The following is a 26,908-nucleotide window of genomic DNA, read 5'->3' on the forward strand; positions in this document are numbered from 1 at the left end:
CGTGTAGCTCATTGCAGAAAGGTCCTGTCAACCAGCTTGCCACATTTAAAAATTGAATTCTGAGGACTGCGTCTCGGCTTACGGCCATACTACCCGAAGATCGCCCGATCTCGTCTGATCTCGGAAGCTAAGCTGGGTCTGGCCTGGTTAGTACTTGGTTGGGAGACTGCCTAGGAATACCAAGTGCTGTAGGCTTTTAGCGATGCCCCCAGTATAGGGCGCACTTTCTCCCTTTTGTTTTTTTCACAATGGCTATAGATACTTGCCACACTTGTCAAAACGCTACATTATGCTCGTCCAAACAAAACGCTGGTCTCCACCCAAAACATGTTTAGTTTTGACTCGGTCTGAAATTTATAGCAAGATTTGCAGTGTCGCCAACAGTGACCCATGTGCCTCAAGGCACTTCAGTGCTAACAGTGGGGCAAAAGTCCAAAGAGTTACATAGGCTGAGAAAAAGAGCAGTGATTATTGTATCACACACGTGTAGCTCATTGCAGAAAGGTTCTGTCAACCAGCTTGCCACATTTAAAAATTGAATTCTGAGGACTGCCTCTCGGCTTACGGCCATACTACCCGAAGATTGCCCGATCTCGTCTGATTTCGGAAGCTAAGCTGGGTCTGGCCTGGTTAGTACTTGGATGGGAGACTGCCTAGGAATACCAGGTGCTGTAGGCTTTTAGCGATGCTCCCAGTATAGGGCGCACTTTCTCCCTTTTGTTTTTGTCACAATGGCTATAGATACTTGCCACACTTGTCAAAACGCTACATTATGCTCGTCCAAACAAAACGCTGGTCTCCACCCAAAACATGTTTAGTTTTGACTCGGTCTGAAATTTATAGCAAGATTTGCAGTGTCGCCAACAGTGACCCATGTGCCTCAAGGCACTTCAGTGCTAACAGTGGGGCAAAAGTCCAAAGAGTTACAAAAGCTGAGAAAAGAGCCGTGATTATTGTATCACACACGTGTAGCTCAATGCAGAAAGGTCCTGTCAACCAGCTTGCCACATTTAAAAATTTAATTCTGAGGTCTGCCTCTCGTCTTACGGCCATACTACCCGAAGATCGCCCGATCTCGTCTGATCTCGGAAGCTAAGCTGGGTCTGTCCTGGTTAGTACTTGGTTGGGAGACTGCCTAGGAATACCAGGTGCTGTAGGCTTTTAGCGATGCTACCAGTATAGGGCGCACTTTCTCCCTTTTGTTTTTTTCACAATGGCTATAGATACTTGCCACACTTGTCAAAACGCTACATTATGCTCGCCCAAACAAACCGCTGGTCTCCACCCAAAACATGTTTGTTTAGTTTTGACTCTGTCTGAAATTTATAGCAAGATTTGCAGTGTCGCCAACAGTCACCCATGTGCCTCAAGGCACTTCAGTGCTAACAGTGGGGCAAAAGTCCAAAGAGATACATAGGCTGAGAAAAAGAGCAGTGATTATTGTATCACACACGTGTAGCTCATTGCAGAAAGGTCCTGTCAACCAGCTTGCCACATTTAAAAATTGAATTCTGAGGATTGCCTCTCGGCTTACGGCCATACTACCCGAAGATCGCCCGATCTCGTCTGATCTCGGAAGCTAAGCTGGGTCTGGCCTGGTTATTACTTGGATAGGAGACTGCCTAGGAATACCACGTGCTTCAGGCTTTTAGCGATGCTCCCAGTATAGGGCGCACTTTCTCCCTTTTGTTTTTGTCACAATGGCTATAGATACTTGCCACACTTGTCAAAACGCTACATTATGCTCGTCCAAACAAAACGCTGGTCTCCACCCAAAACATGTTTAGTTTTGACTCGGTCTGAAATTTATAGCAAGATTTGCAGTGTCGCCAACAGTGACCCATGTGCCTCAAGGCAATTCAGTGCTAACAGTGGGGCAAAAGTCCAAAGAGTTACATAGGCTGAGAAAAAGAGCAGTGATTATTGTATCACACACGTGTAGCTCATTGCAGAAAGGTCCTGTCAACCAGCTTGCCACATTTAAAAATTGAATTCTGAGGATTGCCTCTCGGCTTACGGCCATACTACCCGAAGATCGCCCGATCTCGTCTGATCTCGGAAGCTAAGCTGGGTCTGGCCTGGTTAGTACTTGGATGGGAGACTGCCTAGGAATACCAGGTGCTGTAGGCTTTTAGCGATGCTCCCAGTATAGGGCGCACTTTCTCCCTTTTGTTTTTTTCACAATGGCTAGAGATACTTGCCACACTTGTCAAAACGCTACATTATGCTCGTCCAAAAACAAACCGCTGGTCTCCACCCAAAACATGTTTGTTTAGTTTTGACTCGGTCTGAAATTTATAGCAAGATTTGCAGTGTCGCCAACAGTGACCCATGTGCCTCAAGGCACTTCAGTGCTAACAGTGGGGCAAAAGTCCAAAGAGATACATAGGCTGAGAAAAAGAGCAGTGATTATTGTATCACACACGTGTAGCTCATTGCAGAAAGGTCCTGTCAACCAGCTTGCCACATTTAAAAATTGAATTCTGAGGACCGCCTCTCGGCTTACGGCCATACTACCCGAAGATCGCCCGATCTCGTCTGATCTCGGAAGCTAAGCTAGGTCTGGCCTGGTTAGTACTTGGATGGGAGACTGCCTAGGAATACCAGGTGCTGTAGGCTTTTAGCGATGCTCCCAGTATAGGGCGCACTTTCTCCCTTTTGTTTTTGTCACAATGGCTATAGATACTTGCCACACTTGTCAAAACGCTACATTATGCTCGTCCAAACAAAACGCTGGTCTCCACCCAAAACATGTTTAGTTTTGACTCGGTCTGAAATTTATAGCAAGATTTGCAGTGTCGCCAACAGTGACCCATGTGCCTCAAGGCACGTCAGTGCTAACAGTGGGGCAAAAGTCCAAAGAGTTACATAGGCTGAGAAAAAGAGCAGTGATTATTGTATCACACACGTGTAGCTCATTGCAGAAAGTTCCTGTCAACCAGCTTGCCACATTTAAAAATTGAATTCTGAGGACTGCCTCTCGGCTTACGGCCATACTACCCGAAGATCGCCCGATCTCGTCTGATCTCGGATGCTAAGCTGGGTCTGGCCTGGTTAGTACTTGGATGGGAGACTGCCTAGGAATACCAGGTGCTGTAGGCTTTTAGCGATGCTCCCAGTATAGGGCGCACTTTCTCCCTTTTGTTTTTGTCACAATGGCTATAGATACTTGCTACACTTGTCAAAACGCTACATTATGCTCGTCCAAACAAAACGCTGGTCTCCACCCAAAACATGTTTAGTTTTGACTCGGTCTGAAATTTATAGCAAGATTTGCAGTGTCGCCAACAGTGACCCATGTGCCTCAAGGCACTTCAGTGCTAACAGTGGGGCAAAAGTCCAAAGAGTTACATAGGCTGAGAAAAAGAGCAGTGATAATTGTATCACACACGTATAGCTCATTGCAGAAAGTTCCTGTCAAACAGCTTTCCACATTTAAAAATTGAATTCTGAGGACTGCCTCTTGGCTTACGGCCATAATACCCGAAGATCGCCCGATCTCGTCTGATCTCGGAAGCTAAGCTGGGTCTGGCCTGGTTAGTACTTGGATGGGAGACTACCTAGGAATACCAGGTGTTGTAGGCTTTTAGCGATGCTCCCAGTATAGGGCGCACTTTCTCCCTTTTGTTTTTGTCACAATGGCTATAGATACTTGCCACACTTGTCAAAATGCTACATTATGCTCGTCCAAGCAAAACGCTGGTCTCCACCCAAAACATGTTTAGTTTTGACTCGGTCAGAAATTTATAGCAAGATTTGCAGTGTCGCCAATAGTTACCCATGTGCCTCAAGGCACTTCAGTGCTAACAGTGGGGCAAAAGTCGTAAGGGTTACAAAGGCTGAGAAAAAAAGCAGTGATTATTGTATCACACACGTGTAACTCATTGCAGAAAGGTCCTGTCAACCAGCTTGCCACATTTAAAAATTTAATTCTGAGGACTGCATCTCGGCTTACGGCCATACTACCCGAAGATCGCCCGATCTCGTCTGATCTCGGAAGCTAAGCTGGGTCTGGCCTGGTTAGTACTTGGTTGGGAGACTGCCTAGGAATACCAAGCGCTGTAGGCTTTTAGCGATGCCCCCAGTATAGGACGCACTTTCTCCCTTTTGTTTTTTTCACAATGGCTATAGATACTTGCCACACTTGTCAAAACGCTTCATTATGCTCGTCCAAACAAAACGCTGGTCTCCACCCAAAACATGTTTAGTTTTGACTCGGTCTGAAATTTATAGCAAGATTTGCAGTGTCGCCAACAGTGACCCATGTGCCTCAAGGCACTTCAGTGCTAACAGTGGGGCAAAAGTCCAAAGAGTTACATAGGCTGAGAAAAAGAGCAGTGATTATTGTATCACACACGTGTAGCTCATTGCAGAAAGGTCCTGTCAACCAGCTTGCCACATTTAAAAGTTGAATTCTGAGAACTGTCTCTCGCCTTACGGCCATACTACCCGAAGATCGCCCGCCTTACGGCCATACTACCCGAAGATCGCCCGATCTCGTCTGATCTCGGAAGCTAAGCTGGGTCTGGCCTGGTTAGTACTTGGATGGGAGACTGCCTAGGAATACCAGGTGCTGTAGGCTTTTAGCGATGCTCCCAGTATAGGGCGCACTTTCTCCCTTTTGTTTTTGTCACAATGGCTATAGATACTTGCCACACTTGTCAAAACGCTACATTATGCTCGTCCAAACAAAACGCTGGTCTCCACCCAAAACATGTTTAGTTTTGACTCGGTCTGAAATTTATAGCAAGATTTGCAGTGTCGCCAACAGTGACCCATGTGCCTCAAGGCACTTCAGTGCTAACAGTGGGGCAAAAGTCTAAAGAGTTACATAGGCTGAGAAAAAGAGCAGTGATTATTGTATCACACACGTGTAGCTCATTGCAGAAAGGTCCTGTCAACCAGCTTGCCACATTTAAAAATTGAATTCTGAGGACTGCCTCTCGGCTTACGGCCATAATACCCGAAGATCGCCCGATCTCGTCTGATCTCGGAAGCTAAGCTGGGTCTGGCCTGGTTAGTACTTGGATGGGAGACTGCCTAGGAATACCAGGTGTTGTAGGCTTTTAGCGATGCTCCCAGTATAGGGCGCACTTTCTCCCTTTTGTTTTTGTCACAATGGCTATAGATACTTGCCACACTTGTCAAAACGCTACATTATGCTCGTCCAAGCAAAACGCTGGTCTCCACCCAAAACATGTTTAGTTTTGACTCGGTCTGAAATTTATAGCAAGATTTGCAGTGTCGCCAATAGTTACCCATGTGCCTCAAGGCACTTCAGTGCTAACAGTGGGGAAAAAGTCGTAAGGGTTACATAGGCTGAGAAAAAGAGCAGTGATTATTGTATCACACACGTGTAACTCATTGCAGAAAGGTCCTGTCAACCAGCTTGCCACATTTAAAAATTTAATTCTGAGGACTGCATCTCGGCTTACGGCCATACTACCCGAAGATCGCCCGATCTCGTCTGATCTCGGAAGCTAAGCTGGGTCTGGCCTGGTTAGTACTTGGTTGGGAGACTGCCTAGGAATACCAAGCGCTGTAGGCTTTTAGCGATGCCCCCAGTATAGGGCGCACTTTCTCCCTTTTGTTTTTCTCACAATGGCTATAGATACTTGCCACACTTGTCAAAACGCTACATTATGCTCATCCAAACAAAACGCTGCTCTCCACCCAAAACATGTTTAGTTTTGACTCGGTCTGAAATTTATAGCAAGATTTGCAGTGTCGCCAACAGTGACCCATGTGCCTCAAGGCACTTCAGTGCTAACAGTGGGGCAAAAGTCCAAAGAGTTACATAGGCTGAGAAAAAGAGCAGTGATTATTGTATCACACACGTGTAGCTCATTGCAGAAAGGTCCTGTCAACCAGCTTGCCACATTTAAAAATTGGATTCAGAGGACTGCCTCTCGGCTTACGGCCATACTACCCGATGATCGCCTGATCTCGTCTGATCTCGGAAGCTAAGCTGGGTCAGGCCTGGTTAGTACATGGATGGGAGACTGCCTAGGAATACCAGGTGCTGTAGGCTTTTAGCGATGCTCCCAGTATAGGGCGCACTTTCTCCCTTTTGTTTTTGTCACAATGGCTATAGATACTTGCCACACTTGTCAAAACGCTACATTATGCTCGTCCAAACAAAACGCTGGTCTCCACCCAAAACATATCTAGTTTTGACTCGGTCTGAAATTTATAGCAAGATTTGCAGTGTCGCCAACAGTGACCCATGTGCCTCAAGGCACTTCAGTGCTAACAGTGGGGCAAAAGTCCAAAGAGTTACATAGGCTGAGAAAAAGACCAGTGATTATTGTATTACACACGTGTAGCTCATTGCAGAAAGGTCCTGTCAACCAGCTTGCCACATTTAAAAATTGAATTCTGAGGACTGCGTCTCGGCTTACGGCCATACTACCCGAAGATCGCCCGATCTCGTCTGATCTCGGAAGCTAAGCTGGGTCTGGCCTGGTTAGTACTTGGATGGGAGACTGCCTAGGAATACCAGGTGCTGTAGGCTTTTAGCGATGCTCCCAGTATAGGGCGCACTTTCTCCCTTTTGTTTTTGTCACAATGGCTATAGATACTTGCCACACTTGTCAAAACGCTACATTATGCTCGTCCAAACAAAACGCTGGTCTCCACCCAAAACATGTTTAGTTTTGACTCGGTCTGAAATTTATAGCAAGATTTGCAGTGTTGCCAACAGTGACCCATGTGCCTCAAGGCACTTCAGTGCTAACAGTGGGGCAAAAGTCCAAAGAGTTACATAGGCTGAGAAAAAGAGCAGTGATTATTGTATCACACACGTGTAGCTCATTGCAGAAAGTTCCTGTCAACCAGCTTGCCACATTTGAAAATTGGATTCTGAGGACTGCCTCTCGGCTTACGGCCATACTACCCGAAGATAACCCGTTCTCGTCTGATCTCGGAAGCTAAGCTGGGTCTGGCCTGGTTAGTACTTGGTTGGGAGACTGCCTAGGAATACCAGGTGCTGTCAGCTTTTAGCGATGCTCCCAGTATAGGGCGCACTTTCTCCCTTTTGTCTTTGTCACAATGGCTATTGATACTTGCCACACGTGTCAAAATGCTACATTATGCTCGTCCAAACAAAACGCTGGTCTCCACCCAAAACAAGTTTAGTTTTGACTCGGTCTGAAATTTATAGCAAGATTTGCAGTGTCGCCAACAGTGACCCATGTGCCTCAAGGCACTTCAGTGCTAACAGTGGGGCAAAAGTCCAAAGAGTTACATAAGCTGAGAAAAAGAGCAGTGATTATTGTATTACACACGTGTGGCTCATTGCAGAAAGGTCCTGTCAACCAGCTTGCCACATTTAAAAATTTAATTCTGAGGACAGCCTCTCGGCTTACGGCCATACTACCCGAAGATCGCCCGATCTCGTCTGATCTCGGAAGCTAAGCTGGGTCTGGCCTGGTTAGTACTTGGATGGGAGACTGCCTAGGAATACCAGGTGCTGTAGGCTTTTAGCGATGCTCCCAGTATAGGGCGCACTTTCTCCCTTTTGTTTTTGTCACAATGGCTATAGATACTTGCCACACTTGTCAAAACGCTACATTATGCTCGTCCAAACAAAACGCTGGTCTCCACCCAAAACATATTTAGTTTTGACTCGGTCTGAAATTTATAGCAAGATTTGCAGTGTCGCCAACAGTGACCCATGTGCCTCAAGGCACTTCAGTGCTAACAGTGGGGCAAAAGTCCAAAGAGTTACATCGGCTGAGAAAAAGACCAGTGATTATTGTATTACACACGTGTAGCTCATTGCAGAAAGGTCCTGTCAACCAGCTTGCCATATTTAAAAATTGAATTCTGAGGACTGCCTCTCGGCTTACGGCCATACTACCCGAAGATCGCCCGATCTCGTCTGATCTCGGAAGCTAAGCTGGGTCTGGCCTGGTTAGTACTTGGATGGGAGATTGCCTAGGAATACCAGGTGCTGTAGGCTTTTAGCGATGCTCCCAGTATAGGGCGCACTTTCTCCCTTTTGTTTTTGTCACAATGGCTATAGATACTTGCCACACTTGTCAAAACGCTACATTATGCTCGTCCAAACAAAACGCTGGTCTCCACCCAAAACATGTTTAGTTTTGACTCGGTCTGAAATTTATAGCAAGATTTGCAGTGTTGCCAACAGTGACCCATGTGCCTCAAGGCACTTCAGTGCTAACAGTGGGGCAAAAGTCCAAAGAGTTACATAGGCTGAGAAAAAGAGCAGTGATTATTGTATCACACACGTGTAGCTCATTGCAGAAAGTTCCTGTCAACCAGCTTGCCACATTTGAAAATTGGATTCTGAGGACTGCCTCTCGGCTTACGGCCATACTACCCGAAGATCGCCCGATCTCGTCTGATCTCGGAAGCTAAGCTGGGTCTGGCCTGGTTAGTACTTGGTTGGGAGACTGCCTAGGAATACCAGGTGCTGTAGGCTTTTAGCGATGCTCCCAGTATAGGGCGCACTTTCTCCCTTTTGTTTTTGTCACAATGGCTATTGATACTCGCCACACGTGTCAAAATGCTACATTATGCTCGTCCAAACAAAACGCTGGTCTCCACCCAAAACAAGTTTAGTTGTGACTCGGTCTGAAATTTATAGCAAGATTTGCAGTGTCGCCAACAGTGACCCATGTGCCTCAAGGCACTTCAGTGCTAACAGTGGGGCAAAAGTCCAAAGAGTTACATAAGCTGAGAAAAAGAGCAGTGATTATTGTTTCACACACGTGTAGCTCATTGTTGAAAGGTCCTGTCAACCAGCTTGCCACATTTAAAAATTTAATTCTGAGGACAGCCTCTCGGCTTACGGCCATACTACCCGAAGATCCCCCGATCTCGTCTGATCTCGGAAGTTAAACTGGGTCTGGCCTGGTTAGTACTTGGATGGGAGACTGCCTAGGAATACCAGGTGCTGTAGGCTTTTAGCGATGCTCCCAGTATAGGGCGCACTTTCTCCCTTTTGTTTTTGTCACAATGGCTCTAGATACTTGCCACACTTGTCAAAACGTTATGTTCATGCTCGTCCAAACAAAACACTGGTCTCCACCCAAAACATGTTTAGTTTTGACTCGGTCTGAAATTTATAGCAAGATTTGCAGTGTCGCCAACAGTCACCCATGTGCCTCAAGGCACTTCAGTGCTAACAGTGGGGCAAAAGTCCAAAGAGTTACATAGGCTGAGAAAAAGAGCAGTGATTATTGTATCACACACGTGTAGCTCATTGCAGAAAGTTCCTGTCAAACAGCTTGCCACATTTAAAAATTGAATTCTGAGGACTGCCTCTCGGCTTACGGCCATACTACCCGAAGATCGCCCGATCTCGGAAGCTAAACTGGGTCTGGCCTGGTTAGTACTTGGATGGGAGACTGCCTAGGAATACCAGGTGCTGTAGGCTTTTAGCGATGCAACCAGTATAGGGCGCACTTTCTCCCTTTTGTTTTTTTCACAATGGATATAGATACTTGCCACACTTGTCAAAACGCTACATTATGCTCGCCCAAACAAACCGCTGGTCTCCACCCAAAACATGTTTAGTTTTGACTCGGTCTGAAATTTATAGCAAGATTTGCAGTGTCGCCAACAGTGACCCATGTGCCTCAAGGCACTTCAGTGCTAACAGTGGGGCAAAAGTCCAAAGAGTTACATAGGCTGAGAAAAAGAGCAGTGATTATTGTATCACACACGTGTAGCTCATTGCAGAAAGGTTCTGTCAACCAGCTTGCCACATTTAAAAATTGAATTCTGAGGACTGCCTCTCGGCTTACGGCCATACTACCCGAAGATCGCCCGATCTCGTCTGATCTCGGAAGCTAAGCTGGGTCTGGCCTGGTTAGTACTTGGATGGGAGACTGCCTAGGAATACCAGGTGCTGTAGGCTTTTAGCGATGCTCCCAGTATAGGGCGCACTTTCTCCCTTTTGTTTTTGTCACAATGGCTATAGATACTTGCCACACTTGTCAAAACGCTACATTATGCTCGTCCAAACAAAACGCTGGTCTCCACCCAAAACATGTTTAGTTTTGACTCGGTCTGAAATTTATAGCAAGATTTGCAGTGTCGCCAACAGTGACCCATGTGCCTCAAGGCACTTCAGTGCTAACAGTGGGGCAAAAGTCCAAAGAGTTACATAGGCTGAGAAAAAGAGCAGTGATTATTGTATCACACACTACGTGTAGCTCATTGCAGAAAGGTCCTGTCAACCAGCTTGCCACATTTAAAAATTGAATTCTGAGGATTGCCTCTCGGCTTACGGCCATACTACCCGAAGATTGCCCGATCTCGTCTGATCTCGGAAGCTAAGCTGGGTCCGGCCTGGTTAGTACTTGGATGGGAGACTGCCTAGGAATACCAGGCGCTGTAGGCTTTTAGCGATGCTCCCAGTATAGGGCGCACTTTCTCCCTTTTGTTTTTTTCACAATGGCTATAGATATTTGCCACACTTGTCAAAACGCTACATTATGCTCGTCCAAACAAAACGCTGGTCTCCACCCAAAACATGTTTGTTTAGTTTTGACTCGGTCTGAAATTTATAGCAAGATTTGCAGTGTCGCCAACAGTGACCCATGTGCCTCAAGGCACTTCAGTGCTAACATTGGGGCAAAAGTCCAAAGAGTTACATAGGCTGAGAAAAAGAGCAGTGATTATTGTATCACACACGTGTAGCTCATTGCAGAAAGGTCCTGTCAACCAGCTTGCCACATTTAAAAATTGAATTCTGAGGACTGCGTCTCGGCTTACGGCCATACTACCCGAAGATCGCCCGATCTCGTCTGATCTTGGAAGCTAAGCTGGGTCTGGCCTGGTTAGTACTTGGTTGGGAGACTGCCTAGGAATACCAAGTGCTGTAGGCTTTTAGCGATGCCCCCAGTATAGGGCGCACTTTCTCCCTTTTGTTTTTGTCACAATGGCTATAGATACTTGCAACACTTGTCAAAACGCTACATTATGCTCGTCCAAACAAAACGCTGGTCTCCACCCAAAACATGTTTAGTTTTGACTCGGTCTGAAATTTATAGCAAGATTTGCAGTGTCGCCAACAGTGACCCATGTGCCTCAAGGCACTTCAGTGCTAACAGTGGGGCAAAAGTCCAAAGAGTTACATAGGCTGAGAAAAAGAGCAGTGATTATTGTATCACACACGTGTAGCTCATTGCAGAAAGGTCCTGTCAACCAGCTTGCCACATTTAAAAATTGAATTCTGAGGATTGCCTCTCGGCTTACGGCCATACTACCCGAAGATCGCCCGATCTCGGAAGCTAAGCTGGGTCTGGCCTGGTTAGTACATGGTTGGGAGACTCCCTAGGAATACCAGGTGCTGTAGGCTTTTAGCGATGCTACCAGTATAGGGCGCACTTTCTCCCTTTTGTTTTTTTCACAATGGCTATAGATATTTGCCACACTTGTCAAAACGCTACATTATGCTCGTCCAAACAAACCGCTGGTCTCCACCCAAAACATGTTTGTTTATTTTTGACTCGGTCTGAAATTTATAGCAAGATTTGCAGTGTCGCCAACAGTGACCCATGTGCCTCAAGGCACTTCAGTGCTAACATTGGGGCAAAAGTCCAAAGAGTTACATAGGCTGAGAAAAAGAGCAGTGATTATTGTATCACACACGTGTAGCTCATTGCAGAAAGGTCCTGTCAACCAGCTTGCCACATTTAAAAATTGAATTCTGAGGATTGCCTCTCGGCTTACGGCCATACTACCCGAAGATCCCCCGATCTCGTCTGATCTCGGAAGCTAAGCTGGGTCTGCCCTGGTTAGTACTTGGATGGGAGACTGCCTAGGAATACCAGGTGCTGTAGGCTTTTAGCGATGCTCCCAGTATAGGGCGCACTTTCTCCCTTTTGTTTTTGTCACAATGACTATAGATACTTGCCACACTTGTCAAAACGCTACATTATGCTCGTCCAAACAAAACGCTGGTCTCCACCCAAAACATGTTTAGTTTTGACTCGGTCTGAAATTTATAGCAAGATTTGCAGTGTCGCCAACAGTGACCCATGTGCCTCAAGGCACTTCAGTGCTAACAGTGGGGCAAAAGTCCAAAGAGATACATAGGCTGAGAAAAAGAGCAGTGATTATTGTATCACACACGTGTAGCTCATTGCAGAAAGGTCCTGTCAACCAGCTTGCCACATTTAAAAATTGAATTCTGAGGATTGCCTCTCGGCTTACGGCCATACTACCCGAAGATCGCCCGATCTCGTCTTATCTCGGAAGCTAAGCTGGGTCTGGCCTGGTTATTACTTGGATAGGAGACTGCCTAGGAATACCAGGTGCTTTAGGCTTTTAGCGATGCTCCCAGTATAGGGCGCACTTTCTCCCTTTTGTTTTTGTCACAATGGCTATAGATACTTGCCACACTTGTCAAAACGCTACATTATGCTCGCCCAAACAAACCGCTGGTCTCCACCCAAAACATGTTTGTTTAGTTTTGACTCGGTCTGAAATTTATAGCAAGATTTGCAGTGTCGCCAACAGTCACCCATGTGCCTCAAGGCACTTCAGTGCTAACAGTGGGGCAAAAGTCCAAAGAGTTACATAGGCTGAGAAAAAGAGCAGTGATTATTGTATCACACGCGTGTAGCTCATTGCAGAAAGTTCCTGTCAAACAGCTTGCCACATTTAAAAATTGAATTCTGAGGACTGCCTCTCGGCTTACGGCCATACTACCCGAAGATCCCCCGATCTCGTCTGATCTCGGAAGCTAAGCTGGGTCCGGCCTGGTTAGTACTTGGATGCGAGACTGCCTAGGAATACCAGGTGCTGTAGGCTTTTAGCGATGCTCCCAGTATAGGGCGCACTTTCTCCCTTTTGTTTTTGTCACAATGGCTATAGATACTTGCCACACTTGTCAAAACGCTACATTATGCTCGTCCAAACAAAACGCTGGTCTCCACCCAAAACATGTTTAGTTTTGACTCGGTCTGAAATTTATAGCAAGATTTGCAGTGTCGCCAACAGTGACCCATGTGCCTCAAGGCACTTCAGTGCTAACAGTGGGGCAAAAGTCCAAAGAGTTACATAGGCTGAGAAAAAGAGCAGTGATTATTGTATCACACACGTGTAGCTCATTGCAGAAAGGTTCTGTCAACCAGCTTGCCACATTTAAAAATTGAATTCTGAGGACTGCCTCTCGGCTTACGGCCATACTACCCGAAGATTGCCCGATCTCGTCTGATTTCGGAAGCTAAGCTGGGTCTGGCCTGGTTAGTACTTGGATGGGAGACTGCCTAGGAATACCAGGTGCTGTAGGCTTTTAGCGATGCTCCCAGTATAGGGCGCACTTTCTCCCTTTTGTTTTTGTCACAATGGCTATAGATACTTGCCACACTTGTCAAAACGCTACATTATGCTCGTCCAAACAAAACGCTGGTCTCCACCCAAAACATGTTTAGTTTTGACTCGGTCTGAAATTTATAGCAAGATTTGCAGTGTCGCCAACAGTGACCCATGTGCCTCAAGGCAATTCAGTGCTAACAGTGGGGCAAAAGTCCAAAGAGTTACATAGGCTGAGAAAAAGAGCAGTGATTATTGTACCACACACGTGTAGCTCATTGCAGAAAGGTCCTGTCAACCAGCTTGCCACATTTAAAAATTGAATTCTGAGGATTGCCTCTCGGCTTACGGCCATACTACCCGAAGATCGCCCGATCTCGTCTGATCTCGGAAGCTAAGCTGGGTCTGGCCTGGTTAGTACTTGGTTGGGAGACTCCCTAGGAATACCAGGTGCTGTAGGCTTTTAGCGATGCTACCAGTATAGGGCGCACTTTCTCCCTTTTGTTTTTTTCACAATGGCTATAGATATTTGCCACACTTGTCAAAACGCTACATTATGCTCGTCCAAACAAACCGCTGGTCTCCACCCAAAACATGTTTGTTTATTTTTGACTCGGTCTGAAATTTATAGCAAGATTTGCAGTGTCGCCAACAGTGACCCATGTGCCTCAAGGCACTTCAGTGCTAACATTGGGGCAAAAGTCCAAAGAGTTACATAGGCTGAGAAAAAGAGCAGTGATTATTGTATCACACACGTGTAGCTCATTGCAGAAAGGTCCTGTCAACCAGCTTGCCACATTTAAAAATTTAATTCTGAGGACTGCCTCTCGGCTTACGGCCATACTGCCCGAAGATCGCCCGATCTCGTCTGATCTCGGAAGCTAACCTGGGTCTGGCCTGGTTAGTACTTGGTTGGGAGACTCCTTAGGAATACCAAGTGCTGTAGGCTTTTAGCGATGCCCCCAGTATAGGGCGCACTTTCTCCCTTTTGTTTTTCTCACAATGGCTATAGATACTTGCCACACTTGTCAAAACGCTACATTATGCTCGTCCAAACAAAACGCTGGTCTCCACCCAAAACAAGTTTAGTTTTGACTCGGTCTGAAGTTTATAGCAAGATTTGCAGTGTCGCCAACAGTGACCCATGTGCCTCAAGGCACTTCAGTGCTAACAGTGGGGCAAAAGTCCAAAGAGTTACATAGGCTGAGAAAAAGAGCAGTGATTATTGTATCACACACGTGTAGCTCATTGCAGAAAGGTCCTGTCAACCAGCTTGCCACATTTAAAAATTGGATTCTGAGGACTGCCTCTCGGCTTACGGCCATACTACCCGAAGATCGCCCGATCTCGTCTGATCTCGGAAGCTAAGCTGGGTCTGGCCTGGTTAGTACTTGGTTGGGAGACTGCCTAGGAATACCAGGTGCTGTAGGCTCTTAGCGATGCTCCCAGTATAGGGCGCACTTTCTCCCTTTTGTTTTGTCACAATGGCTATTGATACTTGCCACACTTGTCAAAACGCTACATTATGCTCGTCCAAACAAAACGTTGGTCTCCAACCAAAACAAGTTTAGTTTTGACTCGGTCTGAAATTTATAGCAAGATTTGCAGTGTCGCCAACAGTGACCCATGTGCCTCAAGGCACTTCAGTGCTAACAGTGGGGCAAAAGTCCAAAGAGTTACATAGGCTGAGAAAAAGAGCAGTGATTATTGTATCACACACGTGTAGCTCATTGCAGAAAGGTCCTGTCAACCAGCTTGCCACATTTAAAAATTTAATTCTGAGGACTGCCTCTCGGCTTATGGCCATACTACCCGAAGATCGCCCGATCTCGTCTGATCTCGGAAGCTAAGCTGGGTCTGGCCTTGTTAGTACTTGGATGGGAGACTGCCTAGGAATACCAGGTGCTGTAGGCTTTTAGCGATGCTCCCAGTATAGGGCGCACTTTCTCCCTTTTGTTTTTGTCACAATGGCTATAGATACTTGCCACACTTGTCAAAACGCTACATTATGCTCGTCCAAACAAAACGCTGGTCTCCACCCAAAACATGTTTAGTTTTGACTCGGTCTGAAATTTATAGCAAGATTTGCAGTGTCGCCAACAGTGACCCATGTGCCTCAAGGCAATTCAGTGCTAACAGTGGGGCAAAAGTCCAAAGAGTTACATAGGCTGAGAAAAAGAGCAGTGATTATTGTATCACACACGTGTAGCTCATTGCAGAAAGGTCCTGTCAACCAGCTTGCCACATTTAAAAATTGAATTCTGAGGATTGCCTCTCGGCTTACGGCCATACTACCCGAAGATCGCCCGATCTCGTCTGATCTTGGAAGCTAAGCTGGGTCTGGCCTGGTTAGTACTTGGTTGGGAGACTCCCTAGGAATACCAGGTGCTGTAGGCTTTTAGCGATGCTACTAGTATAGGGCGCACTTTCTCCCTTTTGTTTTTTTCACAATGGCTATAGATATTTGCCACACTTGTCAAAACGCTACATTATGCTCGTCCAAACAAACCGCTGGTCTCCACCCAAAACATGTTTGTTTATTTTTGACTCGGTCTGAAATTTATAGCAAGATTTGCAGTGTCGCCAACAGTGACCCATGTGCCTCAAGGCACTTCAGTGCTAACATTGGGGCAAAAGTCCAAAGAGTTACATAGGCTGAGAAAAAGAGCAGTGATTATTGTATCACACACGTGTAGCTCATTGCAGAAAGGTCCTGTCAACCAGCTTGCCACATTTAAAAATTGAATTCTGAGGACTGTTTCTCGGCTTACGGCCATACTGCCCGAAGATCGCCCGATCTCGTCTGATCTCGGAAGCTAACCTGGGTCTGGCCTGGTTAGTACTTGGTTGGGAGACTCCTTAGGAATACCAAGTGCTGTAGGCTTTTAGCGATGCCCCCAGTATAGGGCGCACTTTCTCCCTTTTGTTTCTCTCACAATGGCTATAGATACTTGCCACACTTGTCAAAACGCTACATTATGCTCGTCCAAACAAAACGCTGGTCTCCACCCAAAACAAGTTTAGTTTTGACTCGGTCTGAAGTTTATAGCAAGATTTGCAGTGTCGCCAACAGTGACCCATGTGCCTCAAGGCACTTCAGTGCTAACAGTGGGGCAAAAGTCCGAAGAGTTACATAGGCTGAGAAAAAGAGCAGTGATTATTGTATCACACACGTGTAGCTCATTGCAGAAAGGTCCTGTCAACCAGCTTGCCACATTTAAAAATTGGATTCTGAGGACTGCCTCTCGGCTTACGGCCATACTACCCGAAGATCGCCCGATCTCGTCTGATCTCGGAAGCTAAGCTGGGTCTGGCCTGGTTAGTACTTGGTTGGGAGACTGCCTAGGAATACCAGGTGCTGTAGGCTTTTAGCGATGCTACCAGTATAGGGCGCACTTTCTCCCTTTTGTTTTTGTCACAATGGCTATTGATACTTGCCACACTTGTCAAAACGCTACATTATGCTCGTCCAAACAAAACGTTGGTCTCCACCCAAAACAAGTTTAGTTTTGACTCGGTCTGAAATTTATAGCAAGATTTGCAGTGTCGCCAACAGTGACCCATGTGCCTCAAGGCACTTCAGTGCTAACAGTGGGGCAAAAGTCCAAAGAGTTACATAGGCTGAGAAAAAGAGCAGTGATTATTGTATCACACACGTGTAGCTCATTGCAGAAAGGTCCTGTCAACCAGCTTGCCACATTTAAAAATTGGATTCTGAGGACTGCCTCTCGGCTTACGGCCATACTACCCGAAGATCGCCCGATCTCGTCTGATCTCGGAAGCTAAGCTGGGTCTGGCCTGGTTAGTACTTGGATGGGAGACTGCCTAGGAATACCAGGTGCTGTAGGCTTTTAGCGATGCTCCCAGTATAGGGCGCACTTTCTCCCTTTTGTTTTTGTCACAATGGCTTTAGATACTTGCCACACTTGTCAAAACGCTACATTATGCTCGTCCAAACAAAACGCTGGTCTCCACCCAAAACATGTTTAGTTTTGACTCGGTCTGAAATTTATAGCAAGATTTGCAGTGTCGCCAACAGTGACCCATGTGCCTCAAGGCAATTCAGTGCTAACAGTGGGGCAAAAGTCCAAAGAGTTACATAGGCTGAGAAAAAGAGCAGTGATTATTGTATCACACACGTGTAGCTCATTGCAGAAAGGTCCTGTCAACCAGCTTGCCACATTTAAAAATTGAATTCTGAGGACTGCCTCTCGGCTTACGGCCATACTACCCGAAGATCGCCCCATCTCGTCTGATCTCGGAAGCTAAGCTGGGTCTGGCCTGGTTAGTATTTGGTTGGGAGACTGCCTAGGAATACCAGGTGCTGTAAGCTTTTAGCGATGCTACCAGTATAGGGCGCACTTTCTCCCTTTTGTTTTTTTCACAATGGCTATAGATACTTGCCACACTTGTCAAAACGCTACATTATGCTCGTCCAAACAAAACGCTGGTCTCCACCCAAAACATGTTTAGTTTTGACTCGGTCTGAAATTTATAGCAAGATTTGCAGTGTCGCCAACAGTGACCCATGTGCCTCAAGGCACTTCAGTGCTAACAGTGGGGCAAAAGTCGTAAGAGTTACATAGGCTGAGAAAAAGAGCAGTGATTATTGTATCACACACGTGTCGCTCATTGCAGAAAGGTCCTGTCAACCAGCTTGCCACATTTAAAAATTGAATTCTGAGGACTACCTCTCGGCTTACGGCCATACTACCCGAGTATCGCCCGATCTCGTCTGATCTCGGAAGCTAAGCTGGGTCTGGCCTGGTTAGTACTTGGTTGGGAGACTGCCTAGGAATACCAGGTGCTGTAGGCTTTTAGCGATGCTACCAGTATAGGGCGCACTTTCTCCCTTTTGTTTTTTTCACAATGGCTATAGATACTTGCCACACTTGTCAAAACGCTACATTATGCTCGCCCAAACAAACCGCTGGTCTCCACCCAAAACATGTTTGTTTAGTTTTGACTCGGTCTGAAATTTATAGCAAGATTTGCAGTGTCGCCAATAGTGACCCATGTGCCTCAAGGCACTTCAGTGCTAACAGTGGGGCAAAAGTCGTAAGAGTTACATAGGCTGAGAAAAAGAGCAGTGATTATTGTATCACACACGTGTAGCTCATTGCAGAAAGGTCCTGTCAACCAGCTTGCCAAATTTAAAAATTGAATTATGAGGACTGCCTCTCGGCTTACGGCCATACTACCCGAGTATCGCCCGATCTCGTCTGATCTCGGAAGCTAAGCTGGGTCTGGCCTGGTTAGTACTTGGTTGGGAGACTGCCTAGGAATACCAGGTGCTGTAGGCTTTTAGCGATGCTACCAGTATAGGGCGCACTTTCTCCCTTTTGTTTTTTTCACAATGGCTATAGATACTTGCCACACTTGTCCAAACAAACCGCTGGTCTCCACCCAAAACATGTTTGTTTAGTTTTGACTCGGTCTGAAATTTATAGCAAGATTTGCAGTGTCGCCAATAGTGACCCATGTGCCTCAAGGCACTTCAGTGCTAACAGTGGGGCAAAAGTCGTAAGAGTTACATAGGCTGAGAAAAAGAGCAGTGATTATTGTATCACACACGTGTAGCTCATTGCAGAAAGGTCCTGTCAACCAGCTTGCCAAATTTAAAAATTGAATTCTGAGGACTGCCTCTCGGCTTACGGCCATACTACCCGAAGATCGCCCGATCTCGTCTGATCTTGGAAGCTAAGCTGGGTCTGGCCTGATTAGTACTTGGTTGGGAGACTGCCTAGGAATACCAGGTGCTGTAAGCTTTTAGCGATGCTACCAGTATAGGGCGTACTTTCTCCCTTTTGTTTTTTTCACAATGGCTATAGATACTTGCCACACTTGTCAAAACGCTACATTATGCTCGTCCAAACAAAACGCTGGTCTCCAACCAAAACATGTTTAGTTTTGACTCGGTCTGAAATTTATAGCAAGATTTGCAGTGTCGCCAACAGTGACCCATGTGCCTCAAGGCACTTCATTGCTAACAGTGGGGCAAAAGTCCAAAGAGTTACATAGGCTGAGAAAAAGAGCAGTGATTATTGTATCACACACGTGTAGCTCATTGCAGAAAGGTCCTGTCAACCAGCTTGCCACATTTAAAAATTGAATTCTGAGGACTGCCTCTCGGCTTACGGCCATACTACCCCAAGATCGCCCGATCTCGTCTGATCTCGGAAGCTAAGCTGGGTCTGGCCTGGTTAGTACTTGGATGGGAGACTGCCTAGGAATACCAGGTGCTGTAGGCTTTTAGCGATGCTCCCAGTATAGGGCGCACTTTCTCCCTTTTGTTTTTGTCACAATGGCTATAGATACTTGCCACACTTGTCAAAACGCTACATTATGCTCGTCCAAACAAAACGCTGTTCTACACCCAAAACAAGTTTAGTTTTGACTCGGTCTGAAATTTATAGCAAGATTTGCAGTGTCGCCAACAGTGACCCATGTGCCTCAAGGCATTTCAGTGCTAACAGTGGGGCAAAAGTCCAAAGAGTTACATAGGCTGAGAAAAAGAGCAGTGATTATTGTATCACACACGTGTAGCTCATTGCAGAAAGGTCCTGTCAACCAGCTTGCCACATTTAAAAATTGAATTCTGAGGACTCCCTCTCGGCTTACGGCCATACTACCCGAAGATCGCCTGATCTCGTCTGATCTCGGAAGCTAAGCTGGGTCTGGCCTGGTTAGTACTTGGTTGGGAGACTGCCTAGGAATACCAGGTGCTGTAGACTTTTAGCGATGCTACCAGTATAGGGCACACTTTCTCCCTTTTGTTTTTTTCACAATGGCTATAGATACTTGCCACACTTGTCAAAACGCTACATTATGCTCGTCCAAACAAACCGCTGGTCTCCACCCAAAACATGTTTGTTTAGTTTTGACTCGGTCTGAAATTTATAGCAAGATTTGCAGTGTCGCCAACAGTGACCCATGTGCCTCAAGAACTTCAGTGCTAACAGTGGGGCAAAAGTCCAAAGAGTTACATAGGCTGAGAAAAAGAGCAGTGATTATTGTATCACACACGTGTAGCTGATTGCAGAAAGGTCCTGTCAACCAGCTGGCCACATTTAAAAATTTAATTCTGAGGACTGCCTCTCAGCTTACGGCCATACTACCCGAAGATCGCCCGATCTCGTCTGATCTCGGAAGCTAAGCTGGGTCTGGCCTGGTTAGTACTTGGATGGGAGACTGCCTAGGAATACCAGGTGCTGTAGGCTTTTAGCGATGCTCCCAGTATAGGGCGCACTTTCTCCCTTTTGTTTTTGTCACAATGGCTATAGATACTTGCCACACTTGTCAAAACGCTACATTATGCTCGTCCAAACAAACCGCTGGTCTCCACCCAAAACATGTTTGTTTAGTTTTGACTCGGTCTGAAATTTATAGCAAGATTTGCAGTGTCGCCAACAGTGACCCATGTGCCTCAAGGCACTTCAGTGCTAACAGTGGGGCAAAAGCCCAAAGAGTTACATAGGCTGAGAAAAAGAGCAGTGATTATTGTATCACACACGTGTAGCTAATTGCAGAAAGGTCCTGTCAACCAGCTTGCCACATTTAAAAATTGAATTCTGAGGACTGCCTCTCGGCTTACGGCCATACTACCCGAAGATAGCCCGATCTGGTCTGATCTCGGAAGCTAAGCTGGGTCTGTCATGGTTAGTGCTTGGATGGGAGACTGCCTAGGAATACCAGGTGCTGTAAGCTTTTAGCGATGCTCCCAGTATAGGGCGCACTTTCTCCCTTTTGTTTCTGTCACAATGGCTATAGATACTTGCCACACTTGTCAAAACGCTACATTATGCCCGTCCAAACAAAACGCTGGTCTCCACCCAAAACATGTTTAGTTTTGACTCGGTCTGAAATTTATAGCAAGATTTGCAGTGTCGCCAACAGTGACCCATGTGCCTCAAGGCACTTCAGTGCTAACAGTGGGGCAAAAGTCCAAAGAGTTACATAGGCTGAGAAAAAGAGCAGTGATTATTGTATCACACACGTGTAGCTAATTGCAGAAAGGTCCTGTCAACCAGCTTGCCACATTTAAAAATTGAATTCTGAGGACTGCCTCTCGGCTTACGGCCATACTACCCGAAGATCGCCCGATCTCATCTGATCTCGGAAGCTAAGCTGGGTCTGGCCTGGTTAGTACTTGGATGGGAGACTGCCTAGGAATACCAGGTCCTGTAAGCGTTTAGCGATGCTCCCAGTATAGGGCGCACTTTCTCCCTTTTGTTTTTGTCACAATGGCTATAGATACTTGCCACACTATTCAAAACGCTACATTATGCTCGTCCAAACAAAACGCTGGTCTCCACCCAAAACATGTTTAGTTTTGACTCGGTCTGAAATTTATAGCAAGATTTGCAGTGTCGCCAACAGTGACCCATGTGCTTCAAGGCACTTCAGTGCTAACAGTGGGGCAAAAGTCCAAAGAGTTACATAGGCTGAGAAAAAGAGTAGTGATTATTGTATCACACACGTGTAGCTCATTGCAGAAAGGTCCTGTCAACCAGCTTCCCACATTTAAAAATTGAAGTCTGAGGACTGCGTCTCGGCTTACGGCCATACTACCCGAAGATCGCCCGATCTCGTCTGAGCTCGGAAGCTAAGCTGGGTCTGGCCTGGTTAGTACTTGGATGGGAGACTGCCTAGGAATACCAGGTGCTGTAGGCTTTTAGCGATGCTCCCAGTATAGGGCGCACTTTCTCCCTTTTGTTTTTGTCACAATGGCTAGAGATACTTGACACACTTGTCAAAACGCTACATTATGCTCGTCCAAACAAACCGCTGGTCTCCACCCAAAACATGTTTGTTTAGTTTGGACTCGGTCTGAAATTTATAGCAAGATTTGCAGTGTCGCCAACAGTGACCCATGTGCCTCAAGGCACGTCAGTGCTAACAGTGGGGCAAAAGTCCAAAGAGATACATAGGCTGAGAAAAAGAGCTTTGATTATTGTATCTCACACGTGTAGCTCATTGCAGAAAGGTCCTGTCAACCAGCTTGCCACATTTAAAAATTGAATTCTGAGGACTGCCTCTCGGCTTACGGCCATACTACCCGAAGATCGCCCGATCTCGTCTGATCTCGGAAGCTAAGCTGGGTCTGGCCTGTTTAGTACTTGGATGGGAGACTGCCTAGGAATACCAGGTGCTGTAGGTTTTTAGCGATGCTCCCAGTATAGGGCGCACTTTCTCCCTTTTGTTTTTGTCACAATGGCTATAGATACTTGCCACACTTGTCAAAACGCTACATTATGCTCGTCCAAACAAAACGCTGGTCTCCACCCAAAACATGTTTAGTTTTGACTCGGTCTGAAATTTATAGCAAGATTTGCAGTGTCGCCAACAGTGACCCATGTGCCTCAAGGCACTTCAGTGCTAACAGTGGGGCAAAAGTCCAAAGAGTTACATAGGCTGAGAAAAAGAGTAGTGATTATTGTATCACACACGTGTAGCTCATTGTAGAAAGGTCCTGTCAACCAGCTTGCCACATTTAAAAATTGAAGTCTGAGGACTGCGTCTCGGCTTACTGCCATACTACCCGAATATCGCCCGATCTCGTCTGATCTCGGAAGCTAAGCTGGGTCTGGCCTGGTTAGTACTTGGTTGGGAGACTGCCTAGGAATACCAGGTGCTGTAGGCTTTTAGCGATGCTCCCAGTATAGGGCGCACTTTCTCCCTTTTGTTTTTGTCACAATGGCTATTGATACTTGCCACACTTGTCAAAACGCTACATTATGCTCGTCCAAACAAAACGTTGGTCTCCACCCAAAACAAGTTTAGTTTTGACTCGGTCTGAAATTTATAGCAAGATTTGCAGTGTCGCCAACAGTGACCCATGTGCCTCAAGGCACTTCAGTGCTAACAGTGGGGCAAAAGTCCAAAGAGTTACATAGGCTGAGAAAAAGAGCAGTGATTATTGTATCACACACGTGTAGCTCATTGCAGAAAGGTCCTGTCAACCAGCTTGCCACATTTAAAAATTTAATTCTGAGGACTGCCTCTCGGCTTACGGCCATACTACCCGAAGATCGCACGATCTCGTCTGATCTCGGAAGCTAAGCTGGGTCTGGCCTGGTTAGTACTTGGATGGGAGGCTGCCTAGGAATACCAGGTGCTGTAGGCTTTTAGCGATGCTCCCAGTATAGGGCGCACTTTCTCCCTTTTGTTTTTGTCACAATGGCTATAGATACTTGCCACACTTGTCAAAACGCTACATTATGCTCGTCCAAACAAAACGCTGGTCTCCACCCAAAACAAGTTTAGTTTTGACTCGGTCTGAAATTTATAGCAAGATTTGCAGTGTCGCCAACAGTGACCCATGTGCCTCAAGGCACTTCAGTGCTAACAGTGGGGCAAAAGTCCAAAGAGTTACATAGGCTGAGAAAAAGATCAGTGATTATTGTATCACACACGTGTAGCTCATTGCAGAAAGGTCCTGTCAACCAGCTTGCCACTTTTAAAAATTGGATTCTGAGGACTGCCTCTCGGCTTACGGCCATACTACCCGAAGATCGCCCGATCTCGTCTGATCTCGGAAGCTAAGATGGGTCTGGCCTGGTTAGTACTTGGATGGGAGACTGCCTAGGAATACCAGGTGCTGTAGGCTTTTAGCGATGCTCCCAGTATAGGGCGCACTTTCTCCCTTTTGTTTTTGTCACAATGGCTATAGATACTTGCCACACTTGTCAAAACGCTACATTATGCTCGTCCAAACAAAACGCTGGTCTCCACCCAAAACATGTTTAGTTTTGACTCGGTCTGAAATTTATAGCAAGATTTGCAGTGTCGCCAATAGTGACCCATGTGCCTCAAGGCACTTCAGTGCTAACAGTGGGGCAAAAGTCGTAAAAGTTACATAGGCTGAGAAAAAGAGCAGTGATTATTGTATCACACACGTGTAACTCATTGCAGAAAGGTCCTGTCAACCAGCTTGCCACATTTAAAAATTGAATTCTCAGGATTGCGTCTCGGCTTACGGCCATACTACCCGAAGATCGCCCGATCTCGTCTGATCTCGGAAGCTAAGCTGGGTCTGGCCTGGTTAGTACTTGGTTGGGAGACTCCCTAGGAATACCAAGTGCTGTAGGCTTTTAGCGATGCCCCCAGTATAGGGCGCACTTTCTCCCTTTTGTTTTTCTCACAATGGCTATAGATACTTGCCACACTTGTCAAAACGCTACATTATGCTCGTCCAAACAAAACTCTGGTCTCCACCCAAAACATGTTTAGTTTTGACTCGGTCTGAAATTTATAGCAAGATTTGCAGTGTCGCCAACAGTGACCCATGTGCCGCAAGGCACTTCAGTGCTAACAGTGGGGCAAAAGTCCAAAGAGTTACATAGGCTGAGAAAAAGAGCAGTGATTATCGTATCACACACGTGTAGCTCATTGCAGAAAGGTCCTGTCAACCAGCTTGCCACATTTAAAAGTTGAATTCTGAGGACTGCCTCTCGGCTTACGGCCATACTACCCGAAGATCGCCCGATCTCGTCTGATCTCGGAAGCTAAGCTGGGTCTGTCCTGGTTAGTACTTGGTTGGGAGACTGCCTAGGAATACCAGGTGCTGTAGGCTTTTAGCGATGCTCCCAGTATAGGGCGCACTTTCTCCCTTTTGTTTTTGTCACAATGGCTATAGATATTTGCCACACTTGTCAAAACGCTACATTATGCTCGTCCAAACAAACCGCTGGTCTCCACCCAAAACATGTTTGTTTAGTTTTGACTCGGTCTGAAATTTATAGCAAGATTTGCAGTGTCGCCAACAGTGACCCATGTGCCTCAAGGCACTTCAGTGCTAACATTGGGGCAAAAGTCCAAAGAGTTACATAGGCTGAGAAAAAGAGCAGTGATTATTGTATCACACACGTGTAGCTCATTGCAGAAAGGTCCTGTCAACCAGCTTGCCACATTTAAAAATTGAATTCTGAGGACTGCCTCTCGGCTTACGGCCATACTGCCCGAAGATCGCCCGATCTCGTCTGATCTCGGAAGCTAAGCTGGGTCTGTCCTGGTTAGTACTTGGTTGGGAGGCTGCCTAGGAATACCAGGTGCTGTAGGCTTTTAGCGATGCTCCCAGTATAGGGCGCAATTTCTCCCTTTTGTTTTTGTCACAATGGCTATAGATACTTGACACACTTGTCAAAACGCTACATGATGCTCGTCCAAACAAAACGCTGGTCTCCACCCAAAACATGTTTAGTTTTGACTCGGTCTGAAATTTATAGCAAGATTTCCAGTGTCGCCAACAGTGACCCATGTGCCTCAAGGCACTTCAGTGCTAACAGTGGGGCAAAAGTCCAAAGAGTTACATAGGCTGAGAAAAAGAGCAGTGATTATTGTATCACACACGTGTAGCTCATTGCAGAAAGTTCCTGTCAACCAGCTTGCCACATTTAAAAATTGGATTCTGAGGACTGCCTCTCGGCTTACGGCCATACTACCCGAAGATCGCCCGATCTCGTCTGATCTCGGAAGCTAAGCTGGGTCTGGCCTGGTTAGTACTTGGTTGGGAGACTGCCTAGGAATACCAGGTGCTGTAGGCTTTTAGCGATGCTCCCAGTATAGGGCGCACTTTCTCCCTTTTGTTTTTGTCACAATGCCTATTGATACTTGCCACACTTGTCAAAACGCTACATTATGCTCGTCCAAACAAAACGCTGGTCTCCACCCAAAACAAGTTTAGTTTTGACTCGGTCTGAAATTTATAGCAAGATTTGCAGTGTCGCCAACAGTCATCCATGTGCCTCAAGGCACTTCAGTGCTAACAGTGGGGCAAAAGTCCAAAGAGTTACATAAGCTGAGAAAAGAGCAGTGATTATTGTATCACACACGTGTAGCTCAATGCAGAAAGGTCCTGTCAACCAGCTTGCCACATTTAAAAATTTAATTCTGAGGCCTGCCTCTCGGCTCACGGCCATACTACCCGAAGATCACCCGATCTCGTCTGATCTCGGAAGCTAAGCTGGGTCTGGCCTGGTTAGTACTTGGTTGGGAGACTGCCTAGGAATACCAGGTGCTGTAGGCTTTTAGCGATGCTACCAGTATAGGGCGCACTTTCTCCCTTTTGTTTTTTTCACAATGGCTATAGATACTTGCCACACTTGTCAAAACGCTACATGATGCTCGTCCAAACAAAACGCTGGTCTCCACCCAAAACATGTTTGTTTAGTTTTGACTCGGTCTGAAATTTATAGCAAGATTTGCAGTGTCGCCAACAGTGACCCATGTGCCTCAAGGCACTTCAGTGCTAACAGTGGGGCAAAAGTCCAAAGAGTTACATAGGCTGAGAAAAAGAGCAGTGATTATTGTATCACACACGTGTAGCTCATTGCAGAAATGTTCTGTCAACCAGCTTGCCACATTTAAAAATTGAATTCTGAGGACTGCCTCTCGGCTTACGGCCATACTACCCGAAGATCGCCCGATCTCGTCTGATCTCGGAAGCTAAGCTGGGTCTGGCCTGGTTAGTACTTGGATGGGAGACTGCCTAGGAATACCAGGTGCTGTAGGTTTTTAGCGATGCTCCCAGTATAGGGCGCACTTTCTCCCTTTTGTTTTTGTCACAATGGCTATAGATACTTGCCACACTTGTCAAAACGCTACATTATGCTCG

At 46.3% G+C, this 26,908-nt stretch overlaps 56 pseudogenes; all 56 read left to right on the forward strand.

The window, feature by feature from the left end:
* Positions 1-76: 76 nt before the first annotated feature.
* LOC133566471 (5S ribosomal RNA) lies at positions 77-195 on the forward strand (annotated as a pseudogene).
* Positions 196-559: 364 nt separating this feature from the next.
* Positions 560-678, forward strand: LOC133566366 (5S ribosomal RNA; annotated as a pseudogene).
* Positions 679-1,041: 363 nt separating this feature from the next.
* Positions 1,042-1,160, forward strand: LOC133566870 (5S ribosomal RNA; annotated as a pseudogene).
* A 368-nt stretch (positions 1,161-1,528) lies between these two features.
* Positions 1,529-1,647, forward strand: LOC133567425 (5S ribosomal RNA; annotated as a pseudogene).
* A 364-nt stretch (positions 1,648-2,011) lies between these two features.
* LOC133567634 (5S ribosomal RNA) lies at positions 2,012-2,130 on the forward strand (annotated as a pseudogene).
* A 370-nt stretch (positions 2,131-2,500) lies between these two features.
* On the forward strand, positions 2,501-2,619 carry LOC133565839 (5S ribosomal RNA; annotated as a pseudogene).
* Positions 2,620-2,983: 364 nt separating this feature from the next.
* Positions 2,984-3,102, forward strand: LOC133565813 (5S ribosomal RNA; annotated as a pseudogene).
* Positions 3,103-3,466: 364 nt separating this feature from the next.
* On the forward strand, positions 3,467-3,585 carry LOC133566759 (5S ribosomal RNA; annotated as a pseudogene).
* Positions 3,586-3,949: 364 nt separating this feature from the next.
* On the forward strand, positions 3,950-4,068 carry LOC133566944 (5S ribosomal RNA; annotated as a pseudogene).
* Positions 4,069-4,463: 395 nt separating this feature from the next.
* Positions 4,464-4,582, forward strand: LOC133565930 (5S ribosomal RNA; annotated as a pseudogene).
* A 364-nt stretch (positions 4,583-4,946) lies between these two features.
* On the forward strand, positions 4,947-5,065 carry LOC133566804 (5S ribosomal RNA; annotated as a pseudogene).
* Positions 5,066-5,429: 364 nt separating this feature from the next.
* On the forward strand, positions 5,430-5,548 carry LOC133566945 (5S ribosomal RNA; annotated as a pseudogene).
* Positions 5,549-5,912: 364 nt separating this feature from the next.
* LOC133565974 (5S ribosomal RNA) lies at positions 5,913-6,031 on the forward strand (annotated as a pseudogene).
* Positions 6,032-6,395: 364 nt separating this feature from the next.
* On the forward strand, positions 6,396-6,514 carry LOC133567635 (5S ribosomal RNA; annotated as a pseudogene).
* Positions 6,515-6,878: 364 nt separating this feature from the next.
* On the forward strand, positions 6,879-6,997 carry LOC133567179 (5S ribosomal RNA; annotated as a pseudogene).
* Positions 6,998-7,361: 364 nt separating this feature from the next.
* Positions 7,362-7,480, forward strand: LOC133567638 (5S ribosomal RNA; annotated as a pseudogene).
* Positions 7,481-7,844: 364 nt separating this feature from the next.
* LOC133565763 (5S ribosomal RNA) lies at positions 7,845-7,963 on the forward strand (annotated as a pseudogene).
* Positions 7,964-8,327: 364 nt separating this feature from the next.
* Positions 8,328-8,446, forward strand: LOC133565266 (5S ribosomal RNA; annotated as a pseudogene).
* A 364-nt stretch (positions 8,447-8,810) lies between these two features.
* LOC133565420 (5S ribosomal RNA) lies at positions 8,811-8,929 on the forward strand (annotated as a pseudogene).
* Positions 8,930-9,294: 365 nt separating this feature from the next.
* Positions 9,295-9,403, forward strand: LOC133567407 (5S ribosomal RNA; annotated as a pseudogene).
* A 364-nt stretch (positions 9,404-9,767) lies between these two features.
* On the forward strand, positions 9,768-9,886 carry LOC133567639 (5S ribosomal RNA; annotated as a pseudogene).
* A 367-nt stretch (positions 9,887-10,253) lies between these two features.
* LOC133566275 (5S ribosomal RNA) lies at positions 10,254-10,372 on the forward strand (annotated as a pseudogene).
* A 368-nt stretch (positions 10,373-10,740) lies between these two features.
* Positions 10,741-10,859, forward strand: LOC133567094 (5S ribosomal RNA; annotated as a pseudogene).
* Positions 10,860-11,223: 364 nt separating this feature from the next.
* Positions 11,224-11,332, forward strand: LOC133567489 (5S ribosomal RNA; annotated as a pseudogene).
* Positions 11,333-11,700: 368 nt separating this feature from the next.
* Positions 11,701-11,819, forward strand: LOC133566403 (5S ribosomal RNA; annotated as a pseudogene).
* Positions 11,820-12,183: 364 nt separating this feature from the next.
* LOC133567393 (5S ribosomal RNA) lies at positions 12,184-12,302 on the forward strand (annotated as a pseudogene).
* Positions 12,303-12,670: 368 nt separating this feature from the next.
* LOC133566978 (5S ribosomal RNA) lies at positions 12,671-12,789 on the forward strand (annotated as a pseudogene).
* Positions 12,790-13,153: 364 nt separating this feature from the next.
* On the forward strand, positions 13,154-13,272 carry LOC133566367 (5S ribosomal RNA; annotated as a pseudogene).
* A 364-nt stretch (positions 13,273-13,636) lies between these two features.
* Positions 13,637-13,755, forward strand: LOC133565310 (5S ribosomal RNA; annotated as a pseudogene).
* A 368-nt stretch (positions 13,756-14,123) lies between these two features.
* Positions 14,124-14,242, forward strand: LOC133567181 (5S ribosomal RNA; annotated as a pseudogene).
* Positions 14,243-14,606: 364 nt separating this feature from the next.
* On the forward strand, positions 14,607-14,725 carry LOC133565267 (5S ribosomal RNA; annotated as a pseudogene).
* Positions 14,726-15,088: 363 nt separating this feature from the next.
* Positions 15,089-15,207, forward strand: LOC133566689 (5S ribosomal RNA; annotated as a pseudogene).
* Positions 15,208-15,571: 364 nt separating this feature from the next.
* LOC133566218 (5S ribosomal RNA) lies at positions 15,572-15,690 on the forward strand (annotated as a pseudogene).
* A 368-nt stretch (positions 15,691-16,058) lies between these two features.
* On the forward strand, positions 16,059-16,177 carry LOC133567182 (5S ribosomal RNA; annotated as a pseudogene).
* Positions 16,178-16,541: 364 nt separating this feature from the next.
* LOC133565270 (5S ribosomal RNA) lies at positions 16,542-16,660 on the forward strand (annotated as a pseudogene).
* Positions 16,661-17,024: 364 nt separating this feature from the next.
* On the forward strand, positions 17,025-17,143 carry LOC133567640 (5S ribosomal RNA; annotated as a pseudogene).
* Positions 17,144-17,507: 364 nt separating this feature from the next.
* Positions 17,508-17,626, forward strand: LOC133567178 (5S ribosomal RNA; annotated as a pseudogene).
* A 364-nt stretch (positions 17,627-17,990) lies between these two features.
* LOC133565006 (5S ribosomal RNA) lies at positions 17,991-18,109 on the forward strand (annotated as a pseudogene).
* Positions 18,110-18,477: 368 nt separating this feature from the next.
* Positions 18,478-18,596, forward strand: LOC133565007 (5S ribosomal RNA; annotated as a pseudogene).
* A 346-nt stretch (positions 18,597-18,942) lies between these two features.
* LOC133566034 (5S ribosomal RNA) lies at positions 18,943-19,061 on the forward strand (annotated as a pseudogene).
* A 364-nt stretch (positions 19,062-19,425) lies between these two features.
* Positions 19,426-19,544, forward strand: LOC133565406 (5S ribosomal RNA; annotated as a pseudogene).
* Positions 19,545-19,908: 364 nt separating this feature from the next.
* On the forward strand, positions 19,909-20,027 carry LOC133566743 (5S ribosomal RNA; annotated as a pseudogene).
* A 367-nt stretch (positions 20,028-20,394) lies between these two features.
* LOC133567641 (5S ribosomal RNA) lies at positions 20,395-20,513 on the forward strand (annotated as a pseudogene).
* A 368-nt stretch (positions 20,514-20,881) lies between these two features.
* On the forward strand, positions 20,882-21,000 carry LOC133567474 (5S ribosomal RNA; annotated as a pseudogene).
* A 364-nt stretch (positions 21,001-21,364) lies between these two features.
* On the forward strand, positions 21,365-21,483 carry LOC133565909 (5S ribosomal RNA; annotated as a pseudogene).
* A 364-nt stretch (positions 21,484-21,847) lies between these two features.
* LOC133565361 (5S ribosomal RNA) lies at positions 21,848-21,966 on the forward strand (annotated as a pseudogene).
* A 368-nt stretch (positions 21,967-22,334) lies between these two features.
* Positions 22,335-22,453, forward strand: LOC133566096 (5S ribosomal RNA; annotated as a pseudogene).
* Positions 22,454-22,817: 364 nt separating this feature from the next.
* LOC133565975 (5S ribosomal RNA) lies at positions 22,818-22,936 on the forward strand (annotated as a pseudogene).
* A 364-nt stretch (positions 22,937-23,300) lies between these two features.
* LOC133566658 (5S ribosomal RNA) lies at positions 23,301-23,419 on the forward strand (annotated as a pseudogene).
* Positions 23,420-23,783: 364 nt separating this feature from the next.
* On the forward strand, positions 23,784-23,902 carry LOC133567787 (5S ribosomal RNA; annotated as a pseudogene).
* A 364-nt stretch (positions 23,903-24,266) lies between these two features.
* Positions 24,267-24,385, forward strand: LOC133566484 (5S ribosomal RNA; annotated as a pseudogene).
* Positions 24,386-24,749: 364 nt separating this feature from the next.
* Positions 24,750-24,868, forward strand: LOC133566325 (5S ribosomal RNA; annotated as a pseudogene).
* Positions 24,869-25,236: 368 nt separating this feature from the next.
* LOC133566955 (5S ribosomal RNA) lies at positions 25,237-25,355 on the forward strand (annotated as a pseudogene).
* A 364-nt stretch (positions 25,356-25,719) lies between these two features.
* On the forward strand, positions 25,720-25,838 carry LOC133565271 (5S ribosomal RNA; annotated as a pseudogene).
* Positions 25,839-26,201: 363 nt separating this feature from the next.
* LOC133565816 (5S ribosomal RNA) lies at positions 26,202-26,320 on the forward strand (annotated as a pseudogene).
* A 368-nt stretch (positions 26,321-26,688) lies between these two features.
* Positions 26,689-26,807, forward strand: LOC133565438 (5S ribosomal RNA; annotated as a pseudogene).
* Positions 26,808-26,908: the final 101 nt, after the last annotated feature.

The sequence above is a fragment of the Nerophis ophidion genome, linkage group LG13, assembly GCF_033978795.1.
Source record: "Nerophis ophidion isolate RoL-2023_Sa linkage group LG13, RoL_Noph_v1.0, whole genome shotgun sequence".
NCBI classification, from domain to species: domain Eukaryota; kingdom Metazoa; phylum Chordata; class Actinopteri; order Syngnathiformes; family Syngnathidae; genus Nerophis; species Nerophis ophidion.